Here is a 25,603-nt window from a genome sequence, read left to right as displayed (position 1 = left end):
TTTGCGGGACGCACGCCAGTGCCTGTGACCCGAAATATTGCCAAGAGGCACGAAAGTTCACGCGTTTATGAGTCCAAGTCATGATGCTACTTAGTACAGAACCGTGGCAATACGGACTTCAGGTCCGTGTTTTGCTTGAAAAACAGGGGATCATGATGTGCGTTCTTTGCTTGAAAAACGTGCCTTCTACATCCATGTGTCTGTGCGCCTAACAACCAAGGAACGAACCCTGATGGTGCCTTTGTGGGCTAACGCACGTGCCTCTCCGTCTGATCGAGTCGACGGAATTATTCGGAACACAAACACACGGGAGCGTGACTCTATATTATACGATAGCCATGCCTTTTAGCGCTTCATGCCCGTGCCTGTGACCCTTAACACTGCCCCGAACATCCACACCATCGCCAGTGTAAAAGTCATCTCACTACCTGGTACAGAATCGTGGCTGTATTCACTTCACGCCCGTGCTTCTAATAAAAGAAGCGCCACGCAACTCAGCACGAAGTCGTGGCTTTTAAAAGCATGGAGCTTACGCTTTTAAACACCTAGACTATCGGCCAATCACAAAGTAAACTTTTAGTGTTAACATCTAAACCCATTCCTCTTTGTTTCCATAATAAACGTACGAAACGTGACGCTCCGACAGACCCAACCATGCCCTCATGGCATTCTTGTCCGTGCCTCTTCTTCTGAACGACTCAACAGAATCATTTCGAACACAAATACAGGATACCATGTTGTGCCATCCTGGGACCCATGACCGTGCACAAAATATACCACACCAGCGTCTCTCGAATAGGCCATTATGTGCCTCATAGAGTAAACAGTGGGTGTTCACCATGACTTCGAACCAAATTGTGCCTTTCTACGATTAACGCCCATGCCTCTCCATCTGATCGAGTCGACAGAATTATTCTGAAACCAAACACAGACGAGCATGATTCTACATAATACCACACCATGCCTATGCCTCTCCACTCACTGTGGCTCACAGAGTATACAGAGTCACACTCGCCTGTGTTCCTATCAAAAGAGTGAACAGTGGGTGTTCACTATTGAAGCTGACCGGCCGTGCCTCTCCGTCTGAACGAGTCGACAGAACCATTCGAAACAGAAACACGGGCGAGTGCGCCTCTGTATAAAATAGCACCATGCCTTTGCGGGACGCACGCCAGTGCGTGTGACCCAAAATATTGCCAAGAGGCACGAAAGTCAACGCGTTTATGAGTACAAGTCATGACGCTGCTTACTACAGAACCGTAGCTATACGGACTTCAGGTCCGCGTTTTGCTTGAAAAACGTGCGATCGTGATGTGCGTTCTTTGCTTGAAAAACATGCCTTCTACATCCACGCGTCTGTGCGCCTAACAACCAAGGAACAAACTCTGACAGTGCCTTTGTGGGCTGAATGCCCGTGCCTCTCCGTTTGATCGAGTCAACGGAATTATTCGGAACACAAACACACGGGAGCATGACTCTATATTATACGGCAGCATGCCTTTTAGTGCTTCACGCCCGTGCATGTGACCCTTAACACTGCCACGAACATCCACGTCATCGCCAGTGTAAAAGTAATGTCGCTACCTGGTATAGAACCGTGGCTGTATTCGCTTCACGCCCGTGCTTCTAATAAAAGAAGCGCCACGCAACTCAGCACGAAGCCGTGGCTTTTAATAGCAAGGAGCTTACGCTTTTAAACACCTCGACTGTCGAACCGGCCACTCGCAAAGTAAACTTTTAGCGTTAACAGCTAAACCCATTCCATATTGTTTCCATAATAAACGTACGAAACGTGACGCTCCGACAAACCTAACCATGCCCTAATGGCATTCATGTCCGTGCCTCTTCTTCTGAACTTCTCAACGGAATCATTTCGAACACAAATACAGGATACCATGCCGTGCCTTCCCGGGACCCATGACCGTGCACAGAATATACCACACCAGTGTCTCTCGAATAGGCCATTTCGTGCCTCACAGAGTAAACAGTGGGTATTCACCATGACTTCGAATCAAACTGTGCCTTTCTGCGATTAACGCCCGTGCCTCTCCATCTGATCGAGTCGACAGAATTATTCTGAAACCAAACACAGACGAGCGTGACTCTACATAGTACCACACCATGCCTATGCCTCTCCACTCACTGTGCCTCACAAAGTATACAGAGTCATACTCGCCCGTGTTCCTGTAGAAACAGTGAACAGTGGGGTTCACTGTTGAAGCTGACCGGTCGTGCCTCTCCATTTGAATGAGTCGACAGAAGCATCCGAAACAGAAACACGGGCGAGTGTGACTTTGTATAAAACAGCCCCATGCCTTTGTGGGCCGCACGATAGTGCCTGTGACCTGAAATATTGCAGAGAGGCGCGAAAGTCCACGCGTTTATGAGTACAAGTCATGACGCGAAGGTGAGGGGGAGAGAGCAGAGGAACCGAACCACCTCCTGTATATGCAGTGCAGTGAAGCACCGGAGTGAGGGACAAGAGCAATGGTGCAGACATGTTGGTCCATGCGCTGCTGATGATGACAGACCTCCTGCCGGGCTTGTTCTGCTCGCCCGTCAACCACCCCAATCGATGTGTTGTCAACTAGTGACCAACATGTGCATACGCTGCTACTTTCAATTACATTAGATTAATCCTTGATTAGTACGTATTGTAGATGCTTTCAAGAGACCATAGTGTTGAAAATGCTTGATTAATTCAACTCAGTAGAGCGATATCTCTGCTGCTTTGACGACAACATCAATTTAGTTTGGTGTCTTTCAGTTATATTGATGATGGAAAAAATAAACACTTTCTGAATATGCATCGATTCCTTTGCTTCATTTTTCTGTTCCTGATGTGTTTGAGATTCTACTATTAAGGCTTGATGGCAAGACCAGATTGGATTTGAGCATTCTCATTGACTCGGATGACGGCAAGGACGACGGGAGCGCCTCCTGTGTCATCCTCAAGTCGGAAGCGGGTAGAGCTTGCCGCCCAACTGAACCTCCTTTTGTCCTAGTGCGACTACACTAGCAGTATAAGAAAACCCATGTGATGTGAGAGTGACTTTCCATGTGGTGCAGGTGGTGCTGGTAGTGGAGGCTCTAGAGACCCTGCGGCGGACGCGGTAGCGGTGGCGGAGGGCAGCAAACACCATTTTGGTCATACAGCAACGTGATCCAACATCAGCGTGTGGCTCGACAGTCAGTGTTTCAACAGAGCCAGAAATTTACATAGCAAGGGGAAATTTACACAACAGAGGTCACTTCCTTTTCTGCTCATGGATCATACATATTTGAGTACTATGTATGTACGAATGTCCTTAAAAGAAAACCACGGCTCTATACCAAAGAGCCACTGTCAAACGAATGGAAGTCAAGCAACGAGGGCCACACTTTTAGTAGTAGAAAAAGCACTTTATCAGCTGCCATTGCTTCTTTGCCACACGCACAGTAGGGTGGGTGTGGAAGGCACGTTATTCAAGCACAGAATGAACATCATGATGTCACAACAAGGTCAAAAGCATGGTTGTGAATCTACGGTGTCACGGCTAGAATCCTCGTGTTTGTACGCCTAACAACCAAGGGACGAACCCTGATGGTGCCTTTGTAGGCTGAACGCCCGTGCCTCTCCGTCTGATTGATTGGACGGAAACATTCGGAACACAAACACCAGGGAGTGTGACTCTATATTATACGGCAGCCATGCCATTTAGCGCTTCACACCCGTGCCTGTGACCCTTAACACTGCCATGAACGTCCACGCCATCGTCAGTGCACAAGTAATATTGATGCCTGGTAAAGAACCGTGGCTGTATTCACTTGACGTCCATGCCTCTAATAAATGAAGCGCGACGTAACTCAGTACAGAACTGTGGATTTTAAAAACAAGGAACTTACGCTTTTAAACACCACGACCCTCGAATCGGCCATCCCGTCCCACACAAAGTAAACAGTTAGCGTTAAGTTCTAAATCCATTATGCTTTGTTTCCACAATAAACATACGAACGTGACTATGCGAACCATGCGCCCATGGCATTCAGGTCCATGCTCTGCGAGTGAACAGAATCATTTCGATATCGAATAGGCTATTCAGTGCCTCACAGAGTAAACAGTTGGTGTTCACATCTGAACCAATTCCCCTGTGTCTCCCCAGTTAAAGAATAAACCTGACGGTGCCTCTGTCGGTGTAAATATGAACATGGCGTCCACGCCATCGTCGGTGCACAAGTCACATTGCTACCTGATACAGAACCATGGTTGTATTCACTTGTGCCTCTAATAAATGAAGCGCGATGCAACTTAGTACAGAACCGTGGCTTTTAAAAACACACAACTCTCAAATCGGCCATCCTGTGCCTCACGAAGTAAACAGTTAGCCAACATGACTCTATATAAAACCACACCATGACTTTGCAAGCCTCTGCCTGTGACCCGAAACACTGCAACACAGAAAAGCCACGAACGTACATGTCATACTTGGTCCAGGACCGTGGGTGCAGAGACTTCAGGTCCCGTTCTTCATAAGTAACAACGCCTAATTACAAAGATACTGGAAACCAAAATATATCTTCTTAACAAAGTACACTGACAACAAAATTTCAAAAGACAAAATAGGAAACTCCAGCCCACTGCTTAACAACATCAGATGCACACAAGAGCCAGGCACACTGTTGTATACTTATTCCCCACCGAACTTCTTGCTGGTTTACTCCCCGCGCAGTTCATCAATCAGCTCCTTCATATACTCGCAACGTTGCTTAACAGCTGACCCCGATTCCTCCAACAACCCTACGTGTTCCTTAAGGAGATTTTCCTTCTCAACCATAATTTCTACGATAGTGGTGTTCGCCTTCTCCAAATCTGATCTTGTTTTCTCGAAGAGCTTCTGCCACCCATAGATAATCTCCATCAGCTGCTCGTAAGTGTTTTCAACCTTTGGAATTGAAACCAAGGCATTCATCTGATGGAGTAGGTTATTGAGAGTAGTTAACAGGGAGTTAACAGTTTGTTCGCCTCCAAGACGAGTTAGCTTGCTTGAAGCGAAGCCAGCCCGCAAGGCCTCCCCATCGCCACGAGACCTCTTAGCATTTGCCGTCGCCGCCCCGCTGACAATTCCCTTCTTCTTTCTCGAGCCACAACTGCTCCCCAATTCTACAGAAGGGGACTTCTGTTGAAGACCATGACGCAACCTAACCCTAGCTCCTATTGACTGTAAATCAGTGTCAGCAAGACACACCCGCATCAAATTAGGAATCAGCTAACCAAAATAATTCATGTTTCATAAACTAAATCAAGTAGGAGAAACAAAGGAAAAACAAATGAAGGAAAACCAGAAACAGGGAGAACTTATAGACGAGGAACCCTCGCCGGCCGGGATCTCCTCCCGTGATAGGGCATGGCGGTCCGGAGAAGTCTTCTTCTGCCCAGCCATGGCGGAGATGGTCAAAGGATAGAGAGGAGCAAGAGAAATGGAAGACCTGGCGGCGAACAAAAGGAGGAGTAGGATGTGGCTAGGGTCACGAGACTCCATCTGTCCGCCTTAAATAGCCGGAGGATCACCTCGGATGACGAGCCAAAGTGGCACTACCGGAGGAGACGCTCGTCGGACCATTGGGTTTCCGGAGCGACGCCACGTGGCGTTCACACCCGAATACGAGGAGATGGCAGTCGATCCGTTGGGTTTTTCCGCAATAAACGAACGAATGTGACTCTGCACCATGGCTCTCTGGGCTGCACGGTTGTGCCTGCCCTTGCAAATAATAATGTGACTCTTCACAATACAACACCGTGGCTTCCTAGAACCGATGACCGTGCAAAGATTATACCACAGTGGCGTCTCCCGAACAAGCCATTCCGTGCCTCATATCTGACCCCTTTCCGCTGGGTATTCTCAATTAAAGAAACGAACGTGACTGTGGGTAATTCCAAACTGTGCATTTGTGGGATTGACGCCCGTGCCTCTCCATCTGATCGAGTCGACATAATTATTCAGAACACAAACACAGACGAGCGTGAATCTATATAATACCACACCATGCTCGTGTCTCTCCATCTGATCGAGTCCACGCCTTTATCGAGTAATATACGTAACATCAAGAAATAAGCATGGTTGTGCTTTTAAAAACAAGGAAATAACCTTTTAAAAATAGTGTTTCTCACATAGGCCATTTGGTGCGTCACAGACTCAACAGTGAGTGTTCGCATCTCAACCCATTTCGCTGGGTTACCAATTAAATATAGGCCATTCGGCAGTGCCTCTCCTTCTGTTTGAGTCGACGAAAGCATTCAGAACAGAAAACACGCGAGTGTGACTCTATATAAAACCGGACCAAGCCTTTGTGAGTTTCACAATCGTGCTTGTCGCCCGAAACATACACTCCGTCATGAGTACGCAAGTCATGGCGCCACTTAACACAGAATCGTGATTCTTTGTAATTCCACACCATGCCTTTGTCAGCTTCACGCCCGTGCCTCTGACCCGAAATATTGCAACACAGAGAGCCACGATAGTCCACGAGTTTAAGAGTACAAATCATGACCCTACATGGACTTCAGGTCGGTGTTTTTCATATTCGTGTCTCTCGAATCGGGCATGCTTTCACCTTCATGTTTTGGCACCGTGACGTGCATTATTTGCTTGAAAAACGTGACTTCTACATCGAGGCGACTGCGTGCCTAACGTGACTCAGCCTAATGGAAAAATGTGACTCAATAGACTCGACGTTCGTGCGTATCCAAGTGAACGAGTAAGCAGAATCATTTGAACCAAAACTACGCACGGGTGCTCCCCGCGGGGGAATGAAGTGCCTCTGGTGGAAGCACAACCGTACTCCTACTGCTAACACACGACATCTGTGACCTTAGCCTACTCATCTACATGTACCAACAAACAAAACAACACGATGGCAATGCAATGCATAAATGCCTTATAGATTCATGGCAGTACAAAAGGCCACATGCCCCAACACAAAGGCAAAACACGCTACAAGCTCTCTGCCTACACTCCAGCAACGTTCTTAATCGGCTGGTGGGCGAGCACATCTTCAATCTCCTTCTTCGTTGCCTCATAACTTTCCTCCACAGCATCAAAGGAATCCTCCACCAAGCTCTTGTACTTGACGAGGACCTCAGCCTTCTCATCCATAAGCTGCCCCACTTCGCCCGACAGCTTCTGCACCAATGCATGGCTCTCCTCATACAGATTCTTCAAGCGGGCGGCCTCCCGATCCTTTTGGTCGAGCTCGTTGAGAAGCTTCTCATTCTCACACAAAGATCAAACTATGAGACCAGTGGACTTCTCCACAGAGGCATTGCTCTGCTGCAGCAACTTCTCCAAGCGAGCGATGAACTGCTGCTGCTTAATTAGTTCATCGAGCAAGTCGTCGCTGGCTAAGGAATTATGTACTGCCACCTTGCCGAGATCGTCTCCATGGCGAATGCGCTTGTTGGAGGAATCACATCCACGCGAGAGATCGTTCGACACCTGGGTAACGGGGCAGGATATTCCTGCCGCCGCTACGGCGTAGCGGCGACACCTCTCCCTTCTTTACGCGGCTTTTGTCCATGCTGCCTGGTTGCTTGAACACCCAGAACCCCTCTTACCGGCCATGGCGAAAGCAAGGAGCTACCAGCAAGAAAGAGGTGCCTGTCTCTGGAGAATTTTGGACGTGGGGTGATCGATGAGTAGGTAGCTTTTTATAACATACGCACACCAGTCAGATGGTCAAACGGAGTAATCGGCGCCTAGAATTCTCCCAATCTCTCTTAAACACCTCGAACTCTGCACGCCTGGGAAACACCAGTACTATCATTTCGTCTCCCCGTGCGTTCGTCCACACCACAACCACTCAACTTCTTTCCAATGGTCCATACATATTCAGCAGAAAACATCTCAAACACATTTTACTTACTGTGTACGTCTGTCTGTATTCCAGAGAACTTACTGTCAAATTCATACCATTATACATTGATATTTTTTGTTTTGAAATGATATTTATATCAAAATCTTACTCCAGGTGACTCGTTCATGACGCTACTTGGTACAGAACCGTGGCTATACGGACTTCAGGTCCGCGTTTTGCTTGAAAAACATGGGATTGTGATGTGTGTTCTTTGCTTGAAAAACGTGCCTTCTACATCCACGTGTCTGTGCGCCTAACAACCAAGCAACAAACCCTGACGGTGCCTTTGTGGGCTGAACACCCGTGCCTCTCCGTCTGATCGAGTCGACGGAATTATTCGGAACACAAACACACGGGAGTGTGACTGTATATTATACGACAACCATGCCTTTTAGCGCTTCACGCCCGTGCCTGTGACCCTTAACACTGCCATGAACATCCACGCCATCGCCAGTGTAAAAGTCATATCGCTACCTGGTATAGAACCGTGGCTGTATTCACTTCACGCCTGTGCTTCTAATAAAAGAAGTGCCACGCAACTCAGCATGAAGCCGTAGCTTTTAAAAACAAGGAGCTTACGCTTTTAAACACCTCGATTGTCGAACCGGCCACTCGCAAAATAAACTTTTAGCATTAACATCTCAACCCATTCCGCTTTGTTTCCGTAATAAACGTACAAAATGTGACGCTCCCATAGACCCAACCATGCCCTCATGGCATTCATGTATGTGCATCTTCTTCTCAAGGACTCAACGGAATCATTTCGAACAAAAATACAGGATACCATGCCTTGCCTTCCTGAGACCCATGACCGTGCGCAGAATATACCACACCAGCGTCTCTCGAATAGGCCATTCCGTGCCTCACAGAGTAAACAGTGGGTGTTCACCATGACTTCGGACCAAAATGTGCCTTTATGCGATTAACGCCCATGCATCTCCATCTGATCGAGTCAACGGAATTATTCTGAACACAAACACAAATGAGCGTGACTCTATATTATACCATTTCCAAATAACAATCTCAACGGAATCATTTCGAACACAAATACTGGAATTAACTTGCATGCGTCTCCAGGTGACACCTTAGTGAAAACGTCCGTAACACATGCAGGCACGAATGTGACTCGCCCTAAAATCAAACAGTGCCTCCCTGGAACGCAGCACCGTGACTCTCCACAACAAAGCAACGAGTTGATGAGGAAAACATTTACATACACAGCGTCAGGAATGTACCTGTTGCATTAGTAACACAGTGCCAACTTGGTTGCACTTCCACGCACCTCACAGTGACTCACCAAAGAAAATGCACTTAATACACGCGTGGACAAACGTGACTCTGGCTAATAAGAAGACTTGCCTCCGCCGGATTCACGTCCATTCCTCTCCAAGAGAACGAGTGAGCGGAATCATTTGGAAATACCAAAAGAATACACCCGTGGTAACGAGACTCTGACCAATGCGTTAACATGCTTCCCTTCTGGAGTTCATGTCCATGCCTCTCCGATTGAACTGGCGACCGGAATCACTTGGAACACAAAGAACCATGAAATGTGACTCTGAGTAACGCCAAACCATGCCCCTATGCATCACACAACAAAACTAAAATCAAGAAATGCTAACATCCCACAGACTAAGAGTTAAGAAGGCAAGCAAAAAACAAGCTCATCGAAGTACAAAGAAAGTTGCACCACTCTTGATGTCCAAATGGACGGTCTAAGATTCGAGACGCTTCAGTTTTTCCATAAGAGGATGAGCGCTGGTGGCCTCATTTCCACGTGCCTCACCATGAAACGTCATAGAAAATGTCTGTAACACTCACAGGCACGAACGTGACTCTGCGTAACACCAAACCATGCCACCGTGGATGTCACCACACTAAAATAAAAATGCTCCGGCAGTTGAGCAAGCAAGGAAAAAAACAAGCACATCAAAGCCCACAAAAAGTTACACCAATCTTGATGTCCAGATGGACGGTCGAAGATTTGAGACGGTTCGACCATTTCCCTCTCTCCCTCCACTACTTTCTTGATTTTGCTTTCCCACCGAAAATTTCGAACACTTCAACAGTTCCCCTCTCTTGAACACCCTCACCTCTCCTTCTGCCCCCATTGTCCAATCCAGTAGACCAACCAGAAATCCAAATTGTGTTCGCCTCACCCACCAGCCGCCATCCACTTCGAGATACAGGCAGTCGGTCGGTGCCCGCGAAAGCATCAAAAACCTCTCCCGGCGGCGGCGGCGACTGACGGCGACGACCCGTGCTCACGGCGGAAGTACCAACAGAGAGCAAGGAAAAAACAAGTCGATGGATGCGACGAATCGCTCACAAGCAATTGAAGGTAAAAATAATATTAATCCATTACATTCCATTACCACAGGTCGATCAAAGCGATTTCCCCCTTTTTGACGGACATGAACCCTAACCGCCACACAAAACCGTGTTTCCAAAAAGTCTGTCTAGACTTCTCTAGCAAAATTGAAATAAGGTAGGCACGCGTGCAATAGGATGCTACCCTTACCCGTCATAGAAATCCGCTCACAACAAATTTTCCTAAAACGTACTGTGCATGCCAGAACTATCTAGGACACCGCTCTAGATTCAAACCATGAGAGCATCCTTAAATTCAAAACCTGGTATTCACAGGAGATTCTATATATTCGTTGATTGTACCTGTTTCAAATTACGTGCCTCTCTCGTATTAACATCAGTGCTCCAATAATAGATCTAGCTGTGTGCTTATAGCGTGAACCAACCTGTGCCTCTACAACAATGCCGTTTTTTTGTCCACGGGATGTATCTCCTCTTTTTGCTGTGAAATTCAATTATGCTTCTACTACTGCTAACACCTGGGCATTTTTATGCAGCAAGGACTGGTAATAAGGAAAACAGCGTACCTGCGGGACAGCCTGCCGTGCAGCAAGGTACTATAAAAGGCTCACACAATCCATATAACAAAAACTATGTAGCAGCAGCAGTAAGTTAACCAATTACATCCATAAAATCCTAGGAAATTACACTTCGATGAAATTTTTCACACACTATGTGTATTATTATTCATCCGAGAGCATTTTATCTTACAATCTAAACCTTACAGTTATTGCTCCAATTTACAGAATATCATTTGTAGTGTATTTTTTTCCTATAAAAAAAGACTTCCCCTCACTAATATGGACTTGACAGCAGACTTACTGCTCACACCTGACGCTAATTTCTATCACTGATTGGCCAAACCAAGAGTTAGTGGCAAGACTTGATATAACAAGAAAACAATGGATTGATCGCCTTTTTAGGTCAGAAAATGAAACAAAAGGGCTATCTTATGAATCTATGTAGATTAAGCTTCAGATTCTTTTTGTGCAGCCGTGGAAGACATAGTTTTAAAACTATATCCCATTTATTTCGACGTTACTTCGTAATCCTTTTGTTACATAATCATCGTGCAGGTGACGGAGGAGGAGATATTGAAACGATTTTGTCTGAACTTAATAGTTCATATATAGAAAAACCAATCATCTCTCCTGACCCGTCAGAAAATTAAACGAAGCAGAACATGGACAGTGAAGCACCCGAGAAAGTGCCAGCACTAGCTTCCAACAGGGAGGGCAACAAAAAGCAAGTGACTAGCAGCAGAAAAGAGGAGCAATCAGAAACCAAGACTGTCATTCCTCCTAGAGCAAAAAGACAAAAGAGAAAGGACAAAACTCAACTCATCAGCGATGGTGCTACCTTGAAGCAGCAGCAGCCAAGTCCTCTAATGATACTCCCGCCAGCAGTTCCACGCGCCGACAATGATGTCAATAAAGCCAAGAAGAAAAACAAAAGACAACGGTTGGAAGAAGATGAGGATGATGCCAGCAAAGAGTCAAAGCGTGATGCTGCCCACGACGATGATGGCACAAAACACGATGATGATGTCATTCGTACAGAGGGTGATGGCGCCGCAGGGTACAACGGTGGCGCCGCAGAGGACAGCAACGATGATGTAAAAACCATTTTCTCTACAGATTTTTGCTACCGCTTTTCACCCATGAAAACCAAACCATCCTCTATAACAAAACCCTCTTTTTCTCAACAGGTAGAAACAAGACAGAAGCGCACAAAGAGAAAAAAGACAAGTGGAAAAGAATTGGTAGCACCAACGGATGATGAACAAGAGGTAACAAAAAATAAGGACAAATGTGAGATCAAGGCAGGAGCAGCATTTGATAATGTGAATAGAGCATGGAAATTACTTGAGGAACGTCATCGGCAAGATGTTAGGAAAGCTGGGTTTGGAAGCATAGAGGAATGCCAAATAAAGCGCTCCATCTGCAAACCGCTTGCAGCACACATCTATGACAAACTGGACATAGGAACCATGAAAATAATGTTCGGTGAAGCTGATCAGCAAAAAGAAATCATAATAACAAAGAAAGGCATCCACAAGGTGTTTGGATACCCAAATGGTATGCAAAGGACAACACCAAGGCCAAAGATTTCCACCGAAACAATGAGCGAACTGGTCACAGAACTTGGCCTCAAGAAAATGGATTTCCATCACGATAATCTGTTTAAAGAACTAGAAAAATTGGTGAAACAAGATGACGAACAATCAAACAGGAAATCAGTTAAAATATTTTTCCTTATTTTTTCTTCAACATTGTTTGTGGAACAACCTCCCCTACCTTCAGCAAACAAGCCATTATGGTCAAGGACTTGGACTATACAGAAATGGCAAAGATGGATTTCTGCCAGGTAATCGTTGAAAGTATTAGGGAAGGAGCCAAGATATGGCAGAAGCACAGGTTGTTGCCTCAGGAAGAAAAGAACAAAAAGCATCTCAATGGTTTGGCACAGGGACCAGTAATAATGTACCTCGACTGCCTGCTGCTACCGGCCAACACAAAACAAATGCGCAAGATTGCCAAGACAATGGACAAGACATCGTTACCGCGAGCAAACCACCTAAAAGAGAGTGACCTAAGAAAAATAGCTAGAGCAGACATGAAAACGGACGGAAAAGCACGACCAGATGACTATGAATTTGGCAAGATACATGTATAGCCCTATTGAATATATATGCATTATCCCTTATAAAAACGGTTTCCAGTCTAACCAATTCCATCCTGCCGAAACAATGCAGACATGGAAAGGAACAGCAGAGAGGATCTTCTATGCCAACACAGCAACACCTTCGTATTCAATACAGATGATACCAGCACAACAACAGGAGCACCAGCAAATGACCAAGCTACTACCACCTCCAACCAAGCGACATGACGAAGCACATGTCAGCACAAGTGGAAGCAAGGAACCAGTCACAGGCACCAGCACAAGATCATATGAAATATTCGGAAGGATAGAAGAAATGTTGAAACAAGTACTCGACGAAACAAAACAGATACCCGGAATAATGACCAGGACTGGACACCAATGCTGCGAAGAAGAGAAGGAATTAGATGAAAGAATGAAGAAGACAGTGGTGCAACAAACAACGGCCGTGATTGATTCTCTCAAACAACTTAGAGAATTTCAGGACATTGTTCGCAGAGTGAGCTTTCAAGAAGAGATGACGCTGAAGTTGCAGGATCGAGCAGACGCAGGAGACACAGCTGCACTTGTACATGGCAACCACACGAAAGAAGTCGTAGCCGCAGCAGAACCAGGAGGGAGGAGAAAAAGAAAGAAGGAAGAACAGGACCAACAAAACAAACATGAAGGGAAGAAAAGAATAACAAAATCAAGAACACAGAACTCGAGAATTAGCCAGAGGGAAACTGAAGAACATAACAAGGTGCAAAAAGAGCAAAACAAGGAGCACGTACCAACCAACGCAGCAACTGCCGAAGGACAGCAAGAACAACGTAGAAAAGTAGCTGCAGAAGCAGACAATCAGGATGAGAAACAGGTAAATGAAAAGAGTGACTCGAAAGCTATGCTTTCAAACTTGAACTTAAAAAATCTGCCTTCAATTCTGTCAGGGACACGACAACAGAACGCCACCGAAACATAAAGGCCAACAGCAGCATGTCGTCAAGAACACCGAGCAAGAGGATGGAAGCAATAGAACAAGCAACCCAAGAACAGATAATGCTCCCTCAAGAGCGTCAACAGGAGCAGTACAAGAGACGAACAGGATCGGAGGCAGCAAAGACGTGAGTATAAAAAATCAGTCTCTTCTCTCTAAAAAGTCTCTTCTCTCTGAACTAAAAACGGTCTTGAGTTAATTGACAAATCTGCAACAAAATATACACTCAGCCGGACAAGTATCATATCGATGCTCCCGCAAACGAGCCACAGGCTGATCTAGCATCGACTGTTAACAGCATGACAAAAAAATAAGAAGAAAACAACAAAGAAGAGGTAAAACTTCCAAACCCACTTTGCCCAAATACCGTCAACTCATTTTGTTTCAACTACCAGGTATTACAAGCACAGCAAAGAGAAGAGGATGCCCATGCAAAACAGAAAGTTCATATAGAAGAACTTTTCAGCACAAGAGCATTTCAGATGACCGATACATGGGAGAAAGCCTCAGACACTCCACCTGGTGACACACCCAAGGATGGCATACAAAGCAAAGAAAAAGTGGACGCACAAACGGATATCCCAACCACCAGCGCAAAGGTAAAATTCAACAAGACCATTTTTTCAAAATTTATAAGAAATGTACTGCCCAGTACAACCTGTCACAGTAATACAAGAATTAGAAACAATGAATCATGCTTTTCCTTTTTCATGAAACGCAGGAAACAAACGAGGACAGTCATGCCAAAGAGCAGCAAGGAGTACAGACAGAACAAACCAAAATACAAGGGCAAATGCTGACTAAAATGGTACCCAATACACCATCATCAAAGACCAACGAGGTAAAGCTACACGCACCTGCTCCTAGAACGTTAAAACAAAAAAGTTATGCATGCACAGATGAAGTCCAAACTTTATTTACATTTTTTGATTGAACAGAAAAAAGAAACAAATGAAGCAGAAGATGTGCCTCAAGAAGCGATAGAAAGTGCTGCTACCACTCGACAATGTACAAAAACTCCACAAGACAGAGAAGAAGTGACAGGCACGGCACCGGAGAGATTGAACGTAGAGGTCAAGCTACAAAACCTCTTTCTATAACATATAAAAAAATGCATCCACCAGAAAGAAACACGGACACATTTTAATTAATTTTTGCATTCCGATAGATGCAAGAAACAGAGGAGAGCACCAATATCCAAGGCAAACAAACACAACAACACAAGGGAATGGAACAAGCAGAAGATGTTCTTCCAATAACAGACAGCCTAACCGCCGTAGACCAGGCTAGAAAACCTTCGCTGTCCGGGCATGAAATAACAGAGATGGCAACGTCAACGCAAAAGATCGAAAAGGTGAAGTGAAAATAACGAGTGTATTTATTTATTTTTTAACCACGCTTTTGCACGATAACGCAGAAACCTCAACAGGACACGCACTCAGACACAAGTAAAGAAGCAAAGGGCCACAGTGCATTGGAAAACCATGCAACAAAGATTCCAGAGAGAGAGTCAGACAGCAACAAGAAAAAGGCCGCACCATCAGATAAGAAACATTGTGTTGTAAAAGATGTTGCCGCCACAAACACGACGGTAACCCAGGACAGCACTCAAACATAACGTGAACCGTTGATCATACAAAACCTGGCCATCAAAGAAGGGACAAAAGATGAAGGGATCGAACACCTGTACAACAACGTCATGACAGCGAATAAGGACAAAGGGTAAGTTCATGTTAACACCAAAGAATTATTTTCTTGCAATGATTTCCTACCTTAAACATTTTATATGTATACCTACATATATATATATGTGTGTGTGTGTGTGTTGCAGGCACGCGATTTTAATAAATACAGAGACGACATCAGTAACAGTCTGCCACATGGCACAAAGCTTCGACATTGGAAAGCCAGTGCACTTCGAAACCATGGTAGTCATGCTACATATGTTGAAAAAACAACTCAGGGGCACAAAGAGAAAGATTCTATCAACATACAACACCATAAGTAGAGCTCAAGTTTCAACAATGAATATCACTCTATCGATCAATCAACCTCTCTATACAATTGAATTTACAAATTTCTTCTACGCACATGTGACAAAACAAGCAGACATCAATACGCATGGCCAACCATGAAGATCCATTGGAGTTGAAAAATAAAGACGAAGCACACGTCAGAGACAAGACAATTCCTAAAAGGCTTAAAAGATTCCTTGATCTGGAAGAAGGAGAGCAACTACAAGATTTTGACACGGTAAGCACATCTCATGTTACAGATAAGAGATGCAATCTCGGCACTACAATTACGTTTAACGATCAACAAATCATGACTAAATCCAAAAGGATCCCTTATTTATTTATTTTGCATTTTTGTAGTTCTTTCTACCAGTTTGCATAGGTGGGCATGTTCAACAAAAATAAAGAACTGTGGGCCACTACTTCGTTGTTACAATTAATATGAAAAAAGAGCGCTTTGAACTCCTTGACTCTTTACCAGATGAATATTCAGGCACAATGGACTACTTCAACACAGTAACAAGCAGAGTAAAGAGGATATGGAAGCAAATAAGCCCATTGCTCCAATTGTCTCCAAGTAATATTGACCATTTCAAAAAGGTCAAAATGAAGGTGCCACTTCAGGGGAAAACGTAAGCACTACAAACCTTTCTCCTTTTCCTTACTCACTGTAACAATTATTAATGCAATCCATAAAAAACATAGGAGATTAGGAAAACTTCACCTAAACTGCCATACCATCTTTGGACAGCGACAATAACCAATCATCCTTCTACCTGCAGACTCGACTGTGCGTTCTATGTGTTCATGAACACAAAGCACTACACCAACGATGGAGAAGCAATGTTACTAACAGAGGAACAAGTCCCAGAGTTGAGAAAGAAAATTCTCTATCAAATATTCAACCAATACAGAGATACGGCCGCACTGTCATTAATCAACTACACCGCAGGTTTGTCTTACTAAAGACAACAAAGTAAAATTTTACTTATCTAATTTTCAGAGACATACCAATAAGTTTTTATTTTTTATTTGAACAAATATGCTGAAATCTGAGGTCGATATGGAAGACAATGAAATGGAACGAATACATTGTGACATAATTCAACAGGAGATTCCTCCAACTCCCGAGCACATTGGGACGAGCGCTCAAGAGATAAAAGTTATTAACATTAATGACACAAGCAGCGATGATGAGAAAGAAGATTATCATGTGAACAGCAAGGATACCACCAAGGTGTCTGAAGAAGCACTCACGGAAGAACAAGCCTAGGCATATGCTGGTTTACAGAGGGAACAACACGCGCAGCCGGACACTGATTTACAAAAGGAAGACGAACGGAAAGATCCGCCGATAGAACCAGATAGACCACCCCCCAGATAAAAACAACAAAGGCATAACACACTCTCCTTTAGAAATGGATAACAGGGCAAAGAGCGTACCAACTCGCCAACAACAGCTTCCCAAACAGAACATGAACCCTGTTGGCGAAGATCGCATATGTGGAACATCACCAGAGGCAGAACATGCACAAGAAGAAAAGAAGCGGAAAGGGAAGCATTTACTAGAAAAGATACTTCAAAAGAGGAAACACGATGCTGAAGTCTCAGTAGAACCGAGCATCAAAAACAACAAAACACAAAAGGACACACCAACACATGGGTAGCTTAACGAGCAGGCATAGTTAGGTCATGACAAGAAAAGGGGAAGGCATCTTGCAAGAGTGCAGACAAGTTCCCCAAAACCCTCGACGATTCAATCACATGAGATCAGCTCAGCAAACATAATCTCAACTAAGAGGCCATTCAAGCGAGCAAGAAATTGAGAAAGTCAACGCTCCAGCACTTGTTCCAGGAGATTTCATTTACAAGGAAAAGGCCATGCAACTCTATAGATATCTGATGAGCTGACAAGGACAGAAAGAATGCGGACGGTAAGCATATTCTCCTTGTTCCATGGAAATGATTACACAGAGCTGCACATTCTCTAACATCCAACTAACCAATCACTCACGTAATTCTAAACCCTCCTTGCTTGCAGAGAACGGCTATATAAAACCTCAAAGAGCGAAGGCTACATTTCAGGAAAACCCTTCATGGAACAAGCAGGAAAAGGAAACGCACAAATGGAGGGCTCCATGCTAAACGCGTTACTGGACGAATGGACAGAACAGAAACAGTTCAACCCAGACGTCACAACTGTACTCCCTGCAGAATTCGCAAATGTATGCATACCTCACCCACAAAAACACCACCGTCATTACTATGATAGAATATTTAACTAATACCACACACTCTCTTTCTTGAAGATGGTGCTAGGTCTCAATTATAATAGAGGAGAGCTATTAGAATTCAACGAAGACGATGCACTACAAGCATTTGAACAACTCATGCGAGGTAAAAACACCCTGCACTCGAAGATGGTAAGTTTGGAACTATTACTAAACACATGACTTATTCTCCCTGAGCTTCAACAATTAAATGAAATTCAATTTTTACATCAACAACGATCTCCTCTGTCAACTTAGATCATGATACCTCATCACACAGACAAGCACTACATGCTATATGTAATGAACAAGTACAGAGATACCATCGACATCCTTGACTCACTGAACTATGTAAACTACGCCGATTTGTCTTGGAGTAAACACCACGTGCATCGAGTAGAACTGGTATGTATCTTTTGTACATTGATTTATTCTTTTCCTCACGATAGTATGATACTCTTACTTTATCAATGCCGCACCCAAACAACAAAACAAAAAATGCAATCACAGATGAGAAGGATGTCGGTGCTGATGAACAAGTACCACCAACTAAAAGACAAGACCGAACCAGACTGGGCAAGGATAGCAGAAAGGCCTCACAGGGTATGCACACCAAAGCAAGAAGGAACACAATGCGGACACTTCATGGCCCAATTTTCGGAACACTGGAATGGGAAAGAACTGGTCAAGGACAGAGAGGATTTTCATGTAAGTTACCAGTACATACACGTCAAATTACTTGATTTCTTTATTACCGTAATTAGTTTATTCACAATGGTGGACAACATGTAACTACAAACCATGCATTTTGACATGCCTGTAGCACAGCAAGGTGGATGCCGAATGGAAACTAGAGTACGTATACACACTCATATTCGGTAAAACCAACCAAATAAATCACCATCAACTTCCTGAAAAAATCAAAGTTTTCAAACCAAAGACTACAAACCTTTTTTCGCCCATGAAAGGTAATATAACTATTTTCATTTTTACCATCAGTCAACATGACAGGAGCTTCAAATATATCTTTTAGAAACAACAGCCATAATTTTTATCTGTTTTGATAGAGCGAGATGAAAAAACCTAGGATCAATCAAGGAGCACCAACAAATACACGCAACACCAGCATTCGTTCAAACACGTGCGTAAGGCAAACGAGCTCTACGACATAGTCATGAGTGACACATGGCAGGACAAATTCAAAAGGTGACTTGGTTCCTTTTCCAACTGAAATTAGTTAAAGTTACGCGGCAATCACACAAAAAAGACAGAAACTAGAAAGAACCTTGAATTCATGTTTATCAGCTTGCTTGTAAGTGACATTCTCAACAAAATTTTCTTCTACTGTTTTACCTGTAAGCAGAGAAGTAGTATTCTCGGGAGAACAACCACAGGGGAACAGCGCAACTCTCACTGGATCAAACCTAAAGGAAATTTTTGGGCCTGCAAACAAGAAAAAACGTAAAGGAATGGAAAAGAAGGTGCTCGATGAGTTAGCAGAAGCATGGGAGGGAAGCAAGCAAACTACATACAAAAGACATAGACTATTATTAGGCCCAAGCTTTGCAGAGGTAAATTTAAAAAAACACAATGATCATACACGCTCGTCTTTTTGCAACGATTGTTTAATCTCTTCGTACCGATCTATTCTTTCTAATTCGTTTTTATGGTTTTTTATTTGTTGCCTACGGAATATTATGGGTTTAAAGGATAAAAGAAAATCTATGGCGAACTTCAGAGATGATTTCAAACGAGAGAAGGATACCTTGGTTCCTTTGTTCCTTAAGAAATGTCAATTAGACAAGCTCAGAATAGCAAAAATGGTAATAGCGTTAAAACTATATTCTAAACTCTCCTCTAACAATAAAACTCTCTAACAAAATAAAAATAAGCATTTCAAACAAAATACTATATTCTAAACTCTCACCTAACTATAAAACTTTTGTACCGCAGGTATTCATGCCATTTGAAAAGGAAGACCGATACACACTATTAGTGCTCGACAAATATAGAAGGAAGATTCAAATCATCGAGCCTGAAGAAACCTCTCTTGAAGAATTGAAGAGGCAAGAATACATGAAAAAACAACGTGCTCACCACATGCATGATGGCAAACTAATTAAGCAAATTACTGACATGGAAATCAACGAAGCCAGCAAAGAAAAGGAGCATAACAAATACCACAACCATAAAGACAAACTGGTAAGAATTGTAAATAACAGCGTCTTCCAGTTTTACAAATTACACTACATGTATCTCTATAACAAAAACAAATTGCAATTCCCAGGTGCCCAGGTTCAAGGAACTATACAAAATATTACTCAGGGAAAAATTCGAAAAGGTAAGGACTAAATGGGAAGTTCAATTTTTAGAGGACGTTCCAAAGGTGAACAAAGGTGAAATCCCGTTTGCTGTTCTGAGGTTCGCGCATCTCTTTGATGGCAACCACTTCATCGAAGAAATAGATAATTTCGATGTAAGTTTTCGCTTAAAACTCGCTATAAATCTGCAAGATATCATACAACTACAAGACCTAATTTTGATGTGTTTTTTCTCCTTATTTTTCACTAAATTTTTTTATAGGATGGCAGGGAACAATGGAAAGCACAACAACTGTGCAGGCTACTATTTAGCAATCAGAATACAATCGAACCCAGCGAAATGGGCGATGAGATTAGAAAGATCTACAACGACATCAAGGAATAAAAAATTGTTGATAAGCGAACAAGCCTAGCTCCGTCAAAACATCAGAAAATGGTTTATCCGCACATCATACTGTGATAATGAAGCAGCAGACTCTTTTTATTGATGCAGTTCCTTGATTCTTCATTAACCAAGCATTTGAACACAAGCCAGTGCCCCAAGTCCGTCCCTAGACATAAGTGCGTCACGTCAACGCGCAGTTACTCTACATACTCCTCACGCGTGACCACCGGTGACTTTCATGTTTCACAAACATTCCTCCTCTCTGCAACCGTGTGCTGTCGAATGCCACCAACCTACAGCATGCATCTGACGCGAGTACAGACGTGACTCTCTAAATGAGTATTCAAACAAATGCACGTGGTGCCACCCACTCACGCTGTTAGAGGCCTCACTCTTGTGCATCCACAATGGTGCCTCTCCTACCACACCACCATGCATCCAGAGGGTTGAGGGCCACCGATGCCTCTCGAAGCCCCACACCACTGCATGCCCATGATGCCAGACACACGTGACTTTCTAGAGGCTTGACAACCGTGACTCCCTAACTGCGTATTCGGATGCATGCTTCTGGTACCACACTTTTGAACATCCACAGTATTGATAGTTGTTCCAAACAACAACAACCCAACTTCCGTGCCTGTTGAGTCTTCACCTCCGTGATTTCTGTGCCTGCATCCACGTGCCTAACGTGTCACACCCCGCGACACTTACATGGTCACGGTACCACGCCCGTGTCTTTTCACAAACGTCACAACAGTGCATCCCATGCCTTGCGTACCTGCATCCAGGTGCCTCTCTCACATGACACTTGCGATGACTCTTACATGCCCCATCGTGTCGCACAACCTTGGCTCTGCACACTTCCAAACCATGACCCTGTAACTATGTATTCAGAGTTCACCTCTGCTACTCCGTGCACGTGCCTCTGGATGGATGCTTGTGGTGCCTTCATTTCTGTAGAGACTCCAATTCCGTGCCTCCGACACCTGCAGTAACACATGCCGGTGGCTCTACAGGTTGCAAACATGTGCCTCTCTAACTGCGTATTCCAACCCATGCCACTCCTGTCACTCCTCAAGAAGCCGCGCTTGTGTGCCCAACTAAACTGTACTTAGCGTAAAAATATGGCTTTGTATTTAGTTTCTTTTAGACTAAAAAGCAACATTACTACTTCAAAATCACATGATTGCTGAATAAACATAGTACTTAGCAAGCCAAAAAACTTGTTCAATCACATAAACAAACTACAAACTTCACATAAGCAAACTTGTTTAACCTGATACAGATGACATTAGAAACTGCTTCGTTCTAACAGAAGTAAACTACGAACCTGAAACAATAGAAAGGACAAGCAGAAACACAAGCAACTCCACTACCAGTTTTCTATGTTTTCGTCATCACTACTAGACGTAGTAAGGATCGTCAAAATTCTTCTCTGCCTCTTATGCACTCTCCAGTCCTTCTCTAATGTTTTCAATTCTCTTCCAAGACTTGTAGGTGGCGTACGCATCTATCGCTGCATACTCGATGACGTAATTTGGCAGTGGGCTGATCCCCCACAGTTTATGGTCTTCAACCCTATCAATCTTATCCTTCATCTGTTTGTAGAATGGGTGGATCACGCTCCCTGCAACATCAGCCAAAGAGTGGTACCTCTTTCTTCCCTTGAACGGAACTCTCCATTTGCACTAGATGTCGATGTACTTGTCGGGGTTGATCTCCAAACCAGAACTTCACAGCATCTCTTTGTCACCTTCAATACTGAAGCCGGCAAAGGTGTAGAACCTGTCCTCCTTCAGGAACGGACGCAGGCTCTTTGGGCCTGCAAGGGGGATGACACATTTAAGGTGGATCCATCAAGTATCCATCAAGTAAATACTTATATAGTATGTATAATTTGTGGACGAAAAAATTTCAGAAACTGCTATACAGAGTTCAGAAATAAAACATGGGCACAACATGTCATTTTTATTCTTGGTATTTACACTTGAATAAATGACCTATCTGCTCCTTACCCACGTTAACACATCAATTCAAGAAACTGAACTACACTAGAACATCAACTATAGAAACTACACTAGAACAGAAAGTGCACTAGAACATCAAGTTCATAAAACGATCTCATACATCAAATTCATAAATTAATCTAGTGCATCAAATACATAAACTGATTTGGTGAGTCAATTTCAAAATCTACTATGCTGTATCTACTTCAGAAACTTCACTGATACATCAATTCAATAAACCAATTTAATCAAATTTCAGGGTGAAATGCTAATTAAACAGAAACATGGAGAGGTTGAAGTTGCAGGATGGTTCACCATTTTGTTGCCGCGGTGATGTGGTATACCAGACAGAGTTCCTCCATGCATAACTGCAGAACCGCTGCCCTCTACGGAGGTTCGTCTACCCTGGTATACTCGACATCAATGCCGATGTACTGAGAGTACAAACCGCAGACCCTCTTCAGGATCCTGCTGATCATCTTGTCGGCTTCGTCAGGATTGTTGGTGCATACGACAATCAGCTTTTCCTTGCCGTGGATGCCAACCTCCTTGAGGTGCACCTTGTAATCGTGCTTCTGACTGGGGACCTGAACGTCGTCAACCTCAGTGCTCTGGTCGGATGTCTCACCACGGGGACGCTTGGCAGACGGTTCCTCCGCCATTACGCTCTTCCAGCGATGGCGGCCTTGACACAGAGATTGTGAGGAGTTGCTAGTTGAGATGGAGCGGCAATAGTGTTTTCGTAATTGAGCGGATATGGAAGCGCAGTTGCCTTTTTGTGCCAAGGTTTGGGTCGTGGAGGAGGCGGTTGGACGCGGCCTCGTCGTGGTAATGAGGGCAGTAGACATGCGCTCGCGGTTGCTGTGCGCCGGGGCAACCGCCGAGTGGCAGTGCTCGCGGTTGCCGCGAAAAAGCAACCGTCAAATCGTCTGATTAAGCACGTAACAAATGTTTTAGTGTAAACCATTCAAGCACACACTGCACTGGAACGCTTAGATAGTGTGCACTACGTTCAGATACTAAGCACATACTATGTTGAACTCCTCGCACCTTTCCTGACGCACGCCGCTACTACCACACGACCAATGCTCTCTGACTACTATTCGCACCGATGCCTCTACTACCACACTTCCCGATGCATCACACTCACGTGCACATGGTGACACATGCTCGTAACTCTAAAGACTTCACAATTGTGACTGTCTGAGTAAGTCTTCAGATGCATGCCCCTGCCACTACACATTTGTGCATCCACAGAGTCGATACCAGTGCCTCTATAATTCCAACATCGGTGCCTATAGAGCCTGGTCTTCCATGCCTCACACGCGTATTAAGACGCTACATCGAACAAAAAAAAAACAAAGCCAGGCGGCATGAATCTTGATGCTAAAATCAGACCATCAAAGATAACAGACAGTTCGATCATTTCCATCTCTCCCACCTCCACTACTCTCTTGCTTCCTCTCTTCCACAGTAAATCTCGAAACATTCCGCACTCACACAAGGTCTCCTCCTAGGTTCAGTACTTCAGTGCCTCCTGTACCTGCATCAGTGCCTCATGTGCCTTCAATGTCGTGCCTCAAGTGCCTACATCCACGTGCCTCGCGTGACACCTGCCGTGACTCCTATGGGGCCCGTCGTGCCACACCCACGCCACTTCACAAATGTGGTTCTCTAACCGGGTAGTCGGACCCATGCCTTTGTGGCACACTTCTGTGCATCCAGAGAGTGCACAACCGTGACTGCACAAAACACATGTACGTGCCTGTTGTAGATTCACCAATTCTGTCTTCCGTAACTGCACCCACGTGCCTCAAGTGCCTAACGTAATAACATGCACCGTGACTCTTACATGGCCCCACTGCCACGCCCGCGTCTCTCCTGAGACTTCACAACTGTACCTCTTTAACCGAGCATTCTAACACATGCCTCTGCCACCGCACTCTTGAACATCCACAGGGTTGATACCCGTGCCTCGAGAAGCAGCATGTCCGTGCCTGCGTTCGCTTCATTTCCTTGCCTCCGATGGTTATAGCCACGTGCCTCACGCGACACTTACCTGTCCCGTAGTTCTCTGACTGCCTGTAGAACCCACACTTCCGTGCCTCATGTGCCTACATGTACGTGCCTGTAGAACCTGCACTTCCGTGCCTCGTGTGCCTGCATCCACATGCCTGTAGAGAGGCTCCACTTCATCAGTACCATGTGACTTCACAACCTTGGTGCCTTGATTTCTGTGCCTTAAGTCCTTGCACCCACGTGCCTCACGCGACACTTGCCGAGACTCTTACGTGCCCTGTAGTGCCACACCCACGTCACTTCACAACCGTGGTTCTCTAACCGAGTACTCGGACCCATGCCTCTGCCACCACACTTTTTTTGCATCCAGAGAATGCACGTACGTGCCTGTGGTGCCTTCATTTCTGTGCCTTACATGCCTGCACCCACGTGCACAACATGACACTTGCCGAGACTCTTACGTACCCCGTAGTGCCACACCCACGTGTGAGTTCACAACCGTGGTTCTGTAACCGAGTACTCGGACCCATGCCTCTGCTGCCACACTTTTGTGCATCCAGAGAGCGCACATACGTGCCTGTGGTGCCTTCATTTCTGTGCCTGCGCGTACCTGCACCCACGTGCGCAACTTGACATGCGTGGCTCCTGAGACTTCACAACCGTGCTTCTGCAACCAAGCATCCTGAC

The sequence above is a fragment of the Triticum dicoccoides genome, chromosome 3B (assembly GCF_002162155.2).
Source record: "Triticum dicoccoides isolate Atlit2015 ecotype Zavitan chromosome 3B, WEW_v2.0, whole genome shotgun sequence".
Classification (NCBI taxonomy): Eukaryota; Viridiplantae; Streptophyta; class Magnoliopsida; order Poales; family Poaceae; genus Triticum; species Triticum dicoccoides.
Note: the sequence above shows the minus strand (reverse complement) of the source record.